The sequence below is a fragment of the Macaca mulatta genome, chromosome Y (assembly GCF_049350105.2).
Source record: "Macaca mulatta isolate MMU2019108-1 chromosome Y, T2T-MMU8v2.0, whole genome shotgun sequence".
NCBI lineage: Eukaryota > Metazoa > Chordata > Mammalia > Primates > Cercopithecidae > Macaca > Macaca mulatta.
In genome coordinates, this window is record NC_133427.1 from 10,520,517 (window position 1) to 10,536,061 (window position 15,545).

General features: G+C 38.4%; 1 pseudogene; it reads left to right on the forward strand.

The window, feature by feature from the left end:
• Positions 1–333: 333 nt before the first annotated feature.
• Positions 334–8,368, forward strand: LOC106995424 (testis-specific chromodomain protein Y 1-like; annotated as a pseudogene).
• Positions 8,369–15,545: the final 7,177 nt, after the last annotated feature.

Here is a 15,545-nt window from a genome sequence, read left to right on the forward strand (position 1 = left end):
AGAGAAAAAAAAAGAAGAGAAAGGTCGGGCGCGGTGGCTCTTGCCTGTAATCCCAGCACTTTGGGAGGTCAAGGCGGGTGGATCACGAGGTCAGTAGATAAGACCATCCTGACTAACACGGTGAAGCAAGATACAAAAAATTAGCCGGGCGGTGGTGGCAGACGCCCCGTAGTGCCAGCGACTCGGGAGGCTGAGGTAGGAGAATGGCGTGAACCCAGGAGGCGGAGTTTGCAGAGTCAAGATTGTGCCACTGCACTCCAGCCTGGGAGACAGAGCAAGACTCCGTCTCAAAAGAAAAAAGTATTTAATATTGGAAAGGTTAGGAGAAACGGGATGATACCTGGGAACCAGAGCAGCACAGGTGAAAAAGGTATATATGACTTTAACAAACAACAGACTGAAAAACAGAAAAGGAAAAAAAAAAAAAATGGCACAGATCAGAAAAAGCAGAACTTTTTCAAACAATGCCAGAAGAGGAATTTCTAGATCTACCAACCCCAAGTTTTCTAAGAATGCTCCTGTAATGCTAGTTACTGGCAAACACCACAAATTCAAAAGCAGCCAGTTATGTGCTGCCAGCCAGAAAGTCAGCAGAAACCCAGTGTCACCTCTCTTCAGCCCAAAGCATATGGAGCTAGTAAATCCAAATATCGAGAAAGACACTTGCCCTCACAGCCCCTTTAACAAGAAGAAAACAGTGAGTGGCATTCAGGAACTGGACCCTATTGGACCCTATTGAGAGAGATCAGCAGGATATAGTGGTCTTCAAGGAGGCAGAAGGGAAGGTCGTCAGGTTTTTATCAGACCGCAGGACAGAACAGTGTGGAATACAGAAAAGACCCAGATTCACCCCTATTTTCTCAGATGTCTGGCTCAGACTGAGAGCCAGACTTCCATGACTTCCATGACTGCAGACGCAGGCACCAAAAAAGGTATAGTGGTCTTAATGGGCCCATTAGCAGCCAATGGAACAAGAGACGTGCATACATTAGTTCCAAGCATGAAAGGTGGGCAAAGAAATGCTACTGATAATGGCAGAGTCCAGCCTTTTGTCAAGAGGATATACTTCACCATAAGGCTAACAGAAAGTGCCAGCACAAACAGAGACATAGTAGTGAAGAAAGAGGACGAATTCACCCAGATATTGCTATCAACTTGATCAACAGAAAAAAAATGCTCTGAATACAGCAGTAATTAAGAAATGGCGAATGCTCTGAATAGGGCTGCTGTGGGTAACAGCCATCTCATGATGTTCAGTGCAGCTGGAAGTGTCTTTTGCTGTGGTCTGTATTTTGGTACTTTGTGAAGGACTTAAGGAATGACAGAAACAGAACAAGCCTTGAAATGTTGCACACCATCAAGAACTTGGTGAATATTTTCAATCAATTTAAAAAGCCTTTTGTTTTACCAGTCAGTGGCACATCCTTTGGAATAGGTGTATTCACACTGCCTCTCTGTGCTTTCATGTGACCTAATGAAAAGGCTTGGTTTCAAATCCTTGCATGACTTTTGGACAGAGTGCAGATGGCTGCTCTACAGTTACATTTCCCAAGCAGATTGGTGAAGCGTCTGCCAATGAAATGTTAATTGCTGGGTGAAAACTGACAGAAGAGGAGGCATGTGTCACAGGTCTGGTCTCTAAGGTTTCTTTGCAAGTTTCACCCCATAGGTTATGATACAAATGAAGGACTCTGCCTCATGTAATTGAGTTGTGCTGGAGACATGTAAGGCCCTTGTATGCAGTAATATTAAGATGACATTGGAACAAGCCAAAGAGACAGAGTGTGAGTTACTAAAGGAAATCTGGGACTCAGACAAAGGGAACAATTCCATGTTAATGTATGTGGAAAATACAATTGATGAGTTTTAATTGTCAGTCTGTCTTCTCAGGACACAAGAACTGAGCTGAACCAAATACATCATAAGTTGCAAGATACCCTAATCCATCTTCATAACCCAAAACAATTTCAGCCATAGCTGAGGCCTGAAAGGAGAACTGAAAATGTCCAAGCTATGTATTTAAATTATCAAGGAATGTTTAAGCACTGCAACTTTAAAATAAGTAATAAAAAAATCTTCTTTGCCTTATTGTGATTATTTTATGCAAACACAAGCCCAAATATAAAAGCAGACTGGTGAGTAATAGACTGTTTTAGCAAAATCTAAGTTCTATCTATGTCTTCTACTATATATAAGACCATAATTGTTTTTATGAGATTTAGATGACAGAGATTTATGAAATAATTTTTTTTTTTATATCCGAGAATGCAGAGATATCCTGGGTATCAGGCAGCCTCCACTCCCCTCCCACACACAAAAAAAACACACAGAATTATCAGAGATGGTGCCTTTGACTTTAGAGTGGCACACGTATCTCAGAGACACAAAATTCTGGATTGAAAGCCTTATCTTTTAGGATAAATATTTCAGACACAAAATTCACTGATGATCATTCTCCTAAACCAAACATACGATTGGAATTTGTGCTGAGATACCACTTGATTTTTTTTTCTTTTGTAAATGTCTAGTTCTTACTCAGTTAACAAAAATAAACCTTTATCTCTCTAAAGTAAACTTCTTGCACCATATTAGTGAATTATGGAACAATCCTTGTGGAAATTTCCACGTTTTAATGTTTATCCTGTGCAGATGACATTTAAAATTATTGTTGTCTGTTTTTATGTGCACACAGTTTTCTGGAACTCTCTACATTTTCAGCTATCCAGAAGCTCTCTGAATCCTTTCCTGTTGGTTTCTATGGAGGCTCCATTATATAGCCTGATCGAATAATCCGCTGGCCACTTGTGATGAACATGACATTTGTCACAGGATCGCTAGGGTGTCACTTCAGCAGGCAAGAATCTCTGTGGATGACAGCACATTTGCACAATGTCATAGTGGGCATGGGAGCTGGGAGAGGCCAGGCAATGGGAACAGGCACTTCGGGGCCATTGTTGGAAAAATGGCTTGCCAGGTCTCAGAAAGCTGAGGGATGCCTGAGTCTGCATCTGTGGTGGGGCAACTGCCACTGCTCCTGAGTAGGTGGGGCTCCTGTTAATTGAACTTGGGTGTAAGTGTGGTTTCTGCCTTTTCTCAGTTTCCAGCAGTTTCACGGAGTGCACAGCCCTGGCTTCGCCTCCCTCATTGCACCTGGTATCTTTGAAGCAGCCCCTCTAAATGGGCTGCTGCTGCCATTATCTGCAGCACCTGTGTCATTTTGGAATGATGCAGAGTGAACCCTATAATCCCTACCCTCAAATAATGCCTTTGTGTTTTCACTGACAAACCCCAGCATGTAGCTCTGAATCATCATTATCATATTAAAAGGCAGCATTTGGAGATTGCAAAGATTTTTGGAGTTCTATGGCAGAAAGCAGACAAATGTCAAACATCTTTTACAACCTTACAGCTATGAAAAAGAGACCCCTAGTACTAGACTGTTCAAATGTTGAATTCTAAGAATTAAAACAATATATTCCTGTATTAGAAACCTTTATTTTAAAAGAAGAAAGTACAGATTGAACATAGCTAATACAAAAATTTCACATGTGCTCTAAAGTGAACCTTGATTCCATGTCAAAAGTGGAAAACTGTACAGAAAAGCCCTTAACACAATCTTTATTTTATCTACAAAACACACAAAATTACCTTCATGAAAGCGTAAGAGAAAAAACAATGAGGAATCTAGAAGTGGTTCTTGATTAACTTTTTTATACCCAGGAACAGCCTGAAAACTCAGGCTGCAGACACCGATTAAAAAAAGTTGAACATGAGGATATCCTAAAGGTATAACCACAGCTGCACTAATAAGAAAACAAGGTAGAACATGAAAATGCCTTTGTCATTTTTTCCTAAAACATAATCACACCTCCAGAGATAAGAGGACAAGGCCAAAGGAATAAGTGCCTCTGTCATTCACATAATCAGCAGACTTCAAGAAAATACACACTCCTCCCATTGTGGGCATGATACACAGTAGGCTCCAGTGGGCTCTGATGAAATATTTTTCTTTTCTATTTTGGACATGCTTTGAAGGCAAGCAAAGCATTTATGAATTATCCCTTCAGCTTCTGCTTTTCCCCAGCCCAGTGATCCAGACAAAGCTTTTACTTTAGCCTCTCATTTCTCCCAGGCCAGGTTCTGAACCTAGCTGAAGTAGTGCTTTCTTCAAGGCAGCCCACAGACACCTCAGAACATTTCATTCTTTCCAGTTCCTAAAAAGTAATGACCCAGCTTTATAATTGGAAACCCTCGAAATCCCCTCTTTACTGTGGAGAGTTTTCTTCTTTTGCTTATTAACCTTTTCTTCCTACTTGAAATTTGCATCATCCAGCCTCCTTAATTATTGTGGCCATGAGACATTACTTCAGCCTGTGATTGGTCCCAGGCCAAGGTCTCAGGTCAAGCTGTCACTTCAGCTCCTTCTTGGTCCAGGGCCAGGTTGCAATGCTGAGCTTAGTAGCTTCTATAAATCATCACTTCATTTGCAGATTAATCTAAGTCCAAGGTTCAGGGCCAACCCGAAAAATGCTTACTCCAAGACCACTAAGCACATTTCTTTACTTCTCTGCCTTTAGAAACCGTAAGCCTCAGTCTCAGAGTAGGTAAACCACTTGTATTCCACCTCCACAGTGAAGAGGTTTTTACTTTCACTTATAAAAGTTTTGCTTCAAACGATTTGCATCCATCTCCTTAATTTTCTTGGCCATGAGACCAAGAGCTCCGTGTGCCTCACAATTAGAGATTGCTACATTGTGGTGCACTAATGAGACTGCAATAATTGAAGTCTAGGAATCGAAATCTGGGATGCATCAGCCTTGCGAGACCAACTGACAAACTTGCCCCACACTGTGATACACACCCTTAGGGGCAGTCAAACACATAGTGGTCACCAACACAGGCTGGAAAGGTTCAAGGTAGCTTTACACAGCCTAGAAACCTGAGGGACACCATGAAGCCACCATACATGTGCATTTGGGGCTTTCAAAGGGAGAGATATATAATCAAGGAGACTATTTAACAAAATAATAATAAAGAACATAACAATTTAAGACAACAAATAAATACCCAATAAGTTCAACAATTGCCAAATAAAAGAAACAACAACCACCAAAAACAAAACAAACAAACAAACAAAAAAACCACTCAAGCTTATCTGATAATTAAACTGTCTAAAACATATACAAAGATAATTTTGCGGATTTTCAAGGAAAGCAAAATAACCAGTAGATTTCTTATCTGAATAACCACTGAATAACCAGTGGATTTCTTATCTGAAAACTAAGATGGTAGAAAGCTGTAGACAAATATATTCCAAGTGAAGTCAGAAAAAAACTGTCAAACCTAAACATTATGATCAAACAAATTGTTCATCAAATGTGAGGGATAAATTATGATATTCCCAGATAAAAATGGACACCTTTTACCAGTAGACCACCCTTTAATAAAGGTTTTGTGGAGTACTTCAGGGTAGAATGAACAGACACTCAAAAGCAGTATGAATAAGTAAAGATTAAGGTAAAGATAAATGCATGAAAAATATAAAAGATAAAAAATTAACAATGTGCACCTCCATAATTTGTTCTCAACACAACTTAAAACAATAATATATTTAATAAAAAATACCACTAACTGATGTTTTTGACATACAATGCATAATTTTGAGAAGTGAAATAATGGAGTTAAGTTACACAGTAAGTGAATTAAGGGAGTTAAGTTACACAGGAATAAGGATTTTTATGTTACTGAATGTAAGCTAGGGTAACTTTAAAAATGGAATAACATTATAGTGTTCAATATAATCATCATAGCAACCACAATTAAACAAAGAAACACAAAAGAACATCAGGCAGGAAGAAAGCTTTCTGCACTACAGCTGAGAGTAGGAGCTGTGGACTTAGTTACTCCTACATGAGGCTACTGAGCAAGCTATCATGCACCATGAGACAAAGCCCAAGCTGTCCCACCAGAGACTAAAGGTGGAGAGCCTAAGGCACAGGGAATAGCTGCTATTTCACACAATTTTCATAAACCAGTGGTGACGGAATAGAAGTGGCTCATCCATACGCAGAACCTGGTGAAGCACTGGAGGCAGAAAGAAGTGGCTATGTGGAGACACAACTGAAACAAAGATGGCACAGCAACTGCTCCAATCCTGAGTCTCCCTTCATATCTTGCCAGGAGTTAGAGGTTGAAACTATTGTTGACAAAAGACAAGACAAAAATGGAAAGAAAATGTATTTGGTTCATGGAAAAGTTTCAACAAACAGGATGACACTTGGGAGCCAGAGCAGCACCTCATGAGCTGTGAAAAATGTATAAATGAGTTTAACAGACAACAGATAGAAAACAGAAAAAAACTGGCATGTACCAGAACAAGTAGAATGTTTTCAAACAATACCAGAGGAAGAACTTCCAGATCTACCAATGTGAACTATTCTAAGAGCTCTCCTAGCACATCGGTGACTGTCAAACACCACAGATCCAAAACCAGCCTGTTATTTGCTGCCAGCAAGAACATCAGGAGAAAGGCAGATTCACTTCTCTCTCACACAAAGAATATGGATCTAGTAAATTCAACTATCAAGACACTTGTTAACAACAAGAAAACTGTGAGCGGCTTTCAGGTACTCGAGAAACTGGACCCTATTATGGTAGATGAGCAGGACATGGTGGACTTCAAGGTGACAGAAGGGAAACCTGTCAGGGACCCTTTGTCAGGTCCCAGTGCAGAACACACTGGAATAGAAAACAGGACCCTGCTACACCCACTAATGTCTCAGATGTCTGGCTCAGTTACTGCTTCCACGGACATAGGCTCAGCTCCCCAAAAAGCTATAGTGGTATTAATAGACCCATTAGCAGCCATTGCAACAGACATACACACATCAGTTCCAAGACTGAAAGGTAGCCCAAGAAATGTTACTCATGACGACAGAGAGCAATCTTTTTTCAAGAAGACGTAATTCACCATAAAGCTAACAGAAAGTGTCAGCACATACAGAGACATTGTAGTGAAGAAAGAGGATGGATTCACCCAGATATTGCTATCAACTAGATCGACAGACAAAAAACGCACTGAATACAGAAGCAATTAAAGAAATGGTGAATGCTCTGAATAGGGCTGCTGCAGATGACAGCAGGCTTGCGTTACTCAGTGCATCTGGAAGTGTCTTTTATTGTGGTCTTGATTTTGGGTACTTTGTGAAACATTTAAGGAATGACAGAAAGTGAGCAAGGCTTGAAATGGTGGACACCTTCAAGAAATTTGTGAATACTTTTATTCAATTTAAAAAGCCTATTGTTGTATCAGTCAATGGCCGTGCCAATGGACTAGGTGAATCCATACTGCTCCTTTGTGATCTTGTGTGGGCTAAAGAAAAGGATTTGTTCCAAACCCCTTATACGAGCTTGGGACAGTCCAGATGGCTGTTCTACTGTTACATTTCTGAAAATGATGGGTGACGCATCTGCCAATGAAATGTTAATTACTGGGCAAAAAGTGACAGCACTGGGGGCATGTGCCAAAGGCCTGGTCTCTCAGGTGTTTTTGACTGGAACTTTCACCCAAGAGGTTATGATTCAAATTAGGAAACTTGCCTCATATAACCTAGTTGTGCTGGAAGAATGTAAGGCCCTTGTTCGCTGTAATATTAAGATGGAGTTGAAACAGGCCAATGAGAGACAGTGTGAGGTGCTGAGGAAGATCTGGGGCTCAACCCAAGGGATATAATCCATGTTAAAGTATGATTGATGAGTTTTAATTGTCAGTCTATCTGCACAGGACACAAGAACTAAGCTGAACGAAATGTATCATGAGTTGCAAGATGCCCTATTCCATCTTCCTAGTGCAAAACAATTTCACCCATTGTGAAATCTTGGAAAGAGATTTGGAAATGTCCAAGGTATGTATTGAAACTATCATGGCATTTTTAAGCACTGTATCTTTAAAATAATTAATAAAACATTTTTTTACCCAAGTGTGATTATTTTATGCACACATAAGTCCAAATATAAAGCAGACTGGTGGATACTAGGCTGTTCTTGCAAGCTCTAAATTGTATCTGTGGCTACTACTATATTTCAGACCAGAATTGTGTTTTATTAGATGTGGATGACAGAGAATTCTGTAATGACTTTTATTTTTCTTATTTTTATATACTATAATACAGAGTCTACTGAGTTATGAGGCAGCCTCAGCTTCCCTCCCACAAAGAAAGACAAAGAACTGTCAGTGATGGTGTGCTTGACATTATAGTGGCACAAATACTTCAGAGGCACAGAATTATAAATTAAAAGACTTTTCCTTTAGAATAAATATTTCTGACACAAACTCACTGATGGTCATTCTCCCAAACTGAACATATGATTAGAATTTTTGCTGAGATATAACTTGATTTTTTTCTCTTTTATAAATGTCCAGTTCTTGTGCAGTTAACAAAAGAAAACTTTATCTCTCCAAAGTAATACTTGTTAAACCCTATTAGTCAACTATAGAATCATTTTAGTGGAAATATCCGTGTTCTAATGTTTGCAATGTGCAGATTTAGGTTACTTTAGAGTATGTTATAGTTAATAAGTTAAAATTATGGACACATTACTAAAGGACTAAACTTCTTCCAAAACGAAGAAAAGACCCTTACACTCTGCATGTCATTTAAAATTGTCAGTGTCTGTTTTTATGTGCACAAAATTTTCTGGAACACTCTACTTGTTCAGTTACCTGGAGACTCTCTGAATCCTGTCCTGTTGGTTTTTACAGAGGCTACGTTTCATAGGCATAATTCAATAATCCACTGGCCACTGGTGATGAATGTTACCTTTGTCCCAGGATCTCTAGGGTGTTGCTTCACCATCCAAGAATCTCTGTATGTGATGGCACATTTCCACAAGTTTCTCTTGAGCCTATTTGTCTAAATTTACACACTCACCTTGCAGGCAGACTGCACTCAGCTCAAACTATGGGTACCGGTGACAGCTTCCTGCAAATATTTAGGTGAATTAGGCATACCACAAGCTTTCCTTTCTGCAGGCACAGAAGAATGCAGTGGCATCAAGAAAAGTAGAAATGCCAGAAACTGCAGAGATACAAATATGTTGTCACAGCACTGGCTTGGAAAAGGTTTAGATCTGGGCTCTTTTAAAGGCCAAAGTCCTGCTTTCATTTTTTTCTTTCTTTCTTTCTTTTTAATTATCTATGGCATCAGTATGGCTTAAATTAGGGTTTTCAAAGGGCTCTGTCTCTTTTGCTACTAGAAAATAGGATCTTGTCTTTTCTTCACTCTTCCTCTCTTTGATTGTGTTTTATTTATTATGACATGCTATATTAAGAAATGTGGTTTGGTGCAACATCTTTCTGTTGCTTGAAGGTCTATATCTCAGAAGCAGTAAGATGGTGGCTTAGGAATAACACAACATCTTCTCATGTAAGACCAAAAACACGAGTGAGAATTAGAAAGGCTCTATATATGTATTGATGTATCAGAAACTTCCCCAGGTCTTTATTTCTTTAAGGTACTGTAATGAAAAGGAAACTTGCACTTTACTGGCACCTCATTCATTGGGTATTTCCTACAGGGGTAGTAATGAACTTGGAGGGTTGGATATTAACACTGGAAAACCTGATGATAATGTGACTAAAAGAGTCTGTAGATCAAGAAGATGAGAAAAGCTGGGACAACAAAATTTGGTTTTGATTTTTTCCAGGGAGAATGTCACTGTGACGTTTGGGAGTTGTTTACTGTGGGGTTTTCTGATATGACTGCCAAGAAGCCATGGACAATTTTACAATATCCACAAAGATTTGGGTTGTTTCACATTGCAGAGAAGTCTTGCACATAGGAAACTTCAAACAATGTGCCTTCCCACCCTCAAAAACCATCTGCCTCTTCAATAGTGTTGACAAAGAAAAGTGACATAGTTGTGGTGAATCATTGATAAAATTTGACAAACAGAGAAACAGCCTGAAAAATCAGGCTATGGACACACATTTACAATCCTGCACACCATGTGGCCGAGGCAAATAATTTTTTGTTAAAAAAGCCCAACTTCTTTGGGTGAGTTTGCTTAAGACTTGCCCACAGCTACTCAGATTAAAAACAAGAAAAAAAGACCCCACATTAAAATATTATGTCTTTTGTGTGACCAGAGAGATTCCAAGAAATAGCTTCTCTCTTTTTCTGAACCCATGTACATATTGGACTCCAGTGTATTACAAAGGGCTCATTGTATTACTAAACATGCTTTAGAATCCAAGCCAAATTTCTGTAAATTATCATTTTAGCCTCTGGTCCCAGTCCAATGTCCCAGGCCATGCTTACTTTAACTCTTACGTGGCTAAGAGCCAAATTCCTGAGCCAAGCTGAGTCATTACTTCAGCTGTTAATAGTTCCAGGTGCAAAGTCCCAGAAAAGATGAGTAGCGCTTTCTTGAAGACTAGTTAGCACATTTTCCTTCTTCAGAATCTATAAAAATATCAGACTCTTCCTCAAAGTGAGCAAGATACTCTACTCCGCCAGAAGTTAACTTATTAAACGTGTGCTATAATCTCACCTTTTGCATTCCTAATTTTTAATTTTCTTGAGATTAAGAAAATCTGTGTGACACCTCAAAATGAGAGACTGACACATTGTGGCGCACTGGGGGACTCAAGGTTTGTTTTTGGTGCACGGATTTGGAGAGGATTTAATTAAAAATGTCAGTAGGGGCTGAGCACAGTGACTCATGCCTGTAATTGCAGCATTTTTGGAGACCAATGCGGGTAGATCACAAGAAGATCATCCTGGCTAACATGGTGAAACCCATGTCTACTAAAAACACAAAAAATTACCCAGTGTGGTGGTGGGCACCTGTAGTCCCAGCTACTTGATACACTAAGGAAGAAAAGAATGGCATAAAACACAGAGGAGCTTGCAGTTAACCAAGGTTGTGCCACTGCACTCCAGCCTAAGCGACCGAGCAAGAATCCATAAAAAAAAAAAAAAAATTGAGTAGGAGTGCACTTCTAACTGTTAACATTCACAGCATGCAGCTTGTCCTGTATTTATATTCATATCTGCAGCTTGTTCTCAGTTTTTCTTTTGTTTTGTTTTGTTTTGTTTCAATTTCTCAAGAACAACAAAGCTCTGGGCCAGTGTCAGATAAAATCCAATAGATTGGCTGCCATCCTTACAAAGCTTAGGAGAAAGGGATGCTACACATTGGTAGTCTCCTTTCACGCTCCACTGTTGAAAAGCTTGCCTCTGTCCCAACTGTTTTCTTTAACAGAGGATCTAGCCATAACATGAGATTGAAAGAGTATCTAAGTTAAATGAAGTTTTCTGGTTAAGACCACCACCAGTTATGTGTTATGTGAAGTGTTATGTGAAGTGTTATGTGAAGATCACAAAACTAACTCCAGTTTCTGACAGCCCATCAGAGTGTTGCCACCAAAATTCCAGACTTTTCCGTTGCTTTTTTTTTTTTTTTTTTGGTCATCATGTGGCTACTCTGCCTCCTATTTCTCCTCTGCATGCAATTTTGTAACCTGGAGAAATAATCTTACTTGTAAAAGTCAGTAATTAGAATGTAATTAAAAGAGTTACTATTTTGTGATTTTTTTTTTTTCAAAGCAGTAAGAATTCAAACTTGTAATCTAAAAACTTTTACTTAATAAGGGTCTTTTTGTCCACCTGTAACAGATATTTATGGCCTGGTATGGAATGGTATACATTCAAATAAAATTTCTCTTTTGGGGTAGTTATTTCTCTTTAAAAGGCTCAGCACTGCCATATATAGCTAAACCGTTTCTTTGTGAGACACATCTTTTTTTCTGCAGAGACACATGCTGTGGGGACAAGTGATAGAGCATTAACTTTCTTTTTCTAACTCTTGACTATATAAACCTGGGATTCAGCATTTTCATGGAACATTTTAGATCTTAAAATGCAACCTAGTGAGATGAGATTTCTCTGTGTGGGAAACCTTGTCAGTACTTTGCACAAAACAATTGGCTTTTTAACTCCTTTCTCTCCTATGTCTCTCTAACAATAAGACTCTATGCCCTATCTATAAACACAAAATTTCCAGTTTCAATAATTGGAAAGAAGGTGCCTTTGAGAGACATATTCTAACTAAGTGTTGTCTTATGACAGCCAGCCATGTAAGCTTTACATGTTTTGAGGTACACATTCTTCATCAAGCAGCACTGACATTTAAACTAAAAGGGAATTTTATGTTTCAAAGTCAATAGCTCTTATTTCCTGGAATTTCAGTGTTTCTCTAGTCTATAGCAAGGGAAGCCAGAAATGGTATTAAAATTCTTACTCTATACAAGTGTCTTTCTCAAGTCCAAAGACTATATTATCATTTTTTAGGTTTCCAAGTTACTTGGGGAATCTTCCTGGTTCAGTAGGCTGAACTGGTTCAACAAAGAATCACCAGTGTAGAGCAAAAGTCTGCGCAGGTAAACATTACTTGTCCTGCTGTCTAGCTCCTCTGGAACTGTGGGTAAAAGTTTGACTTGCAACCATTGGGGAAACCTATGTCAGTTACCAGACTCAGAAAAGACAAGAGGAATGCAAAAACAAGGAACATGCTTTCTGTCTTTTTATTCAGTCAGGGCTACTTCAAAAGGGAGAAAAATAGTATGGGATGCTTTCTCTCTCTATTTCTTTAGAAAGTTCACAAACAATCTGCAGTGTGCACCTCTCTAGATTACATTCTGAAACACAGAAATTTAATTGGCTCTGTGACTCTGAAAAAGAAAGTGGCTTATTTATTTATTTATTTATTTATTTATTTATTTATTGCTCAAAGGCATGACAATCTTACCAGCTCCAAGACAGACATTCTTGGCTTTCTGCGGGAAGTGTTCAGTTTACTACTGTTCAACAGGTACATCTTTTCTTCAGATGGCAAAGAAAAGAGTTTTTTGTTTTGCTTTGTTTTGTTTTCTGTTTTGTTTTATAGAAACTTACGTTGACTTGGGAGACAACCCAGCTCTTTCTAAGCACTGTAAAACAGACTCTGCTCTCTTGGCCAGTTTCAAAGCAAGTGTCAAAGAGATAATTCATTAAAATCAGAGACAATCCCCTAAGGAACACTCAAATGTAACTTCTAAATGCCATACCTGCCACCCTCATTTAGCACCACCAGCAGCCATTTCATCAGCTTGTCTTGGTGTGCAACTAAAGAAACCCCCAACTTCACTGTTGCCCCTGTAGGAAATATCTGATAGACTTAATACTATTAGAGTACAAGTTTTCTTCTCATTGCATGTATTTAGACAAATAATGAAAAACAAATAAGAATCCTCTGATGACTTTGGTGGATATACAGAGGCATTTCAAAATCTAACTCAAATGTTTAAACATACCTGAATACATGATCCATTATTTCTAAACTAAACACCAACTGTTGTCCTAAAGCAGGCAGCTTTACAAATAGAAGAGTTATCCATGGTGAACCACAAGTCTTCTATAAAACCTTGAAAAAGGGAAGATGAAAGGAAAAAAAAAGTTGCATGACAACAGAATTATTATTCCTAATTGGAAAGAATTCAGTGCTGAAAACATGATTGGAATCCTAGTGATCCTATAGATGAGTGAAAAAAATTATCTAGTGAGCATACTGGAAGGCATATGAGGGAAGAGAACAAAACATCTTAATTACTCTAAACTACTTATAATAGATTAAAACCACTAAAATTATGGAGACTTTTTTAAAATCCTGAGAGAGGCTTTAATGAAATACATTTTTCTATCTCCCTATTGAGTTAAGAGAGAGTTAATCTTAAGAGAAAGGTGTATTACTCAAGCAGACCCTGATATCAAAAGAAGGCTGCAAATATATGTCATAGGTTCAGGTGATATTGTAGTTTTAAACAATCTACAAAGATGTAACAGCCTTTCTTTCATTTGAAGTAACACTGTGAGTTTAAATTTTACATTTAAGAAGACCAGGGACTGTAGACACAGGAAAGTGTTTGAAACAAAAGTTTAAATAAGTGGCAAAATAAGCTCCCTGCCAGCAGACATAGAAGCCTGAATAAGTTATCCACTGGGGTTTATCATTTTTATGCTCTAAAAAATAAAGATATATGCTTAGTTTGCAACCTGTCTTGAAGAATGTCTAACTTAGCTTTGCACAGGCCCAGGACCTGTTAGACAACTTGCCCAGAAACTTTGAATGGGAGAAGTCTGATGTGATAATTTGCAAAGAATGCTTAGTTTGGCCCAGGACCTATCAGGAGCTAAAGTAAAATCTTGACCTCGGTTGTTGTCTCAGGACCAATCAGGTAGTGAAGTGATGATTCATATGGGTTGAGTCAACAGTAAAAAACAAAAAGGAAGATCCCAGCCAGTACCCCCAAGATCCCACTGAGTTTAAGCCAACAGGAAAAAAATAAAAATAACCTTTATTTTCTGGAAGGCTTCTGAGTTTACAGAAACAGAAAACAGCATTTCTATGCCAGGCATTGCTTCCCCATCTGAGTGAGTGGGAGGTTTGTGCAAGCTTTTATCTGAATGGACTGCAATTTCTACCATCTGTTTCACTGCAGCTGTGTTATTAGGCACAATCTTTTATGTTAGAGCTCTTACTGGTGCCCACACTTTTATTTTTGGTTTCATTATTACATTACCTTGGAACCAGGCCCTTCCTTGTGGACTGGGGGTCTTCCAGGGACCCTTTAGTTGCTGTTAACATAAGGAAAGCTAGCTAATCTTTCATTGTCCTCCCTCATAAATGAACACTCTAACTGCTCTTAGGAGGTTGGGCATTGGTCTTTCTGTACACTTTCTGCTGGAGAAGAATGTTCGGTAGAACACAGTAGGTAGGATTCTACTGAGGGTTGATTTAAGTGCTTGTAGAGGAAAGGCATGTTAACGCATGGTTTCATTTCATTACATTTCAAAGCATGATAGACTTTAGGCCAAAAAAAAAAAAATTTTAGATTATTGGAAAAAGTATATCAAAACTAGTCAAGGAAAGTAAGAACAGTTTAAATACTTCAAGGCTCCTGAAGTGCCTGATTAACTGGCTATATTTATACTTGTTAAGTTTTGGTTACATGAGACTTGCGTTTACTTAGCTTTCTTGGTTTGAGCCCTCAAAGCAAAAATTCTGTTAGAGGAATCCTATGTTCTTTTATTACCAGAAAATATTTTGAAATGCTTGTCCAGAATTGGAATATTATCCTAGATTTATATATTACTTCTATCTTTCTGTTTATCCAGGACTGTAGCTGGACATCACCAGTTGGCTCACAGAAAGAAACAAAACAAACAAACGAACAAACAAAAGGTTAATTAAAATTGTAGGAAAAACCTTAAAAACAACTTTTAAGAGTTAATGATAGAGTTGTGATAGGCTGTGAGACATATATCTTATTTTAATCCTAATTTTCTTTAAGAATGAATCATGATAACAGTGAGTAGCTTACAAAACAGACTTATCTTAAACTTACCCAGACAATTTTGTACAGTACTGCAAGAAACATTTTTACATGTGCTTTCCTCATTGGCTTTTATGAAACTCTATTCTACAAGGAATCTTAAATAGGACAT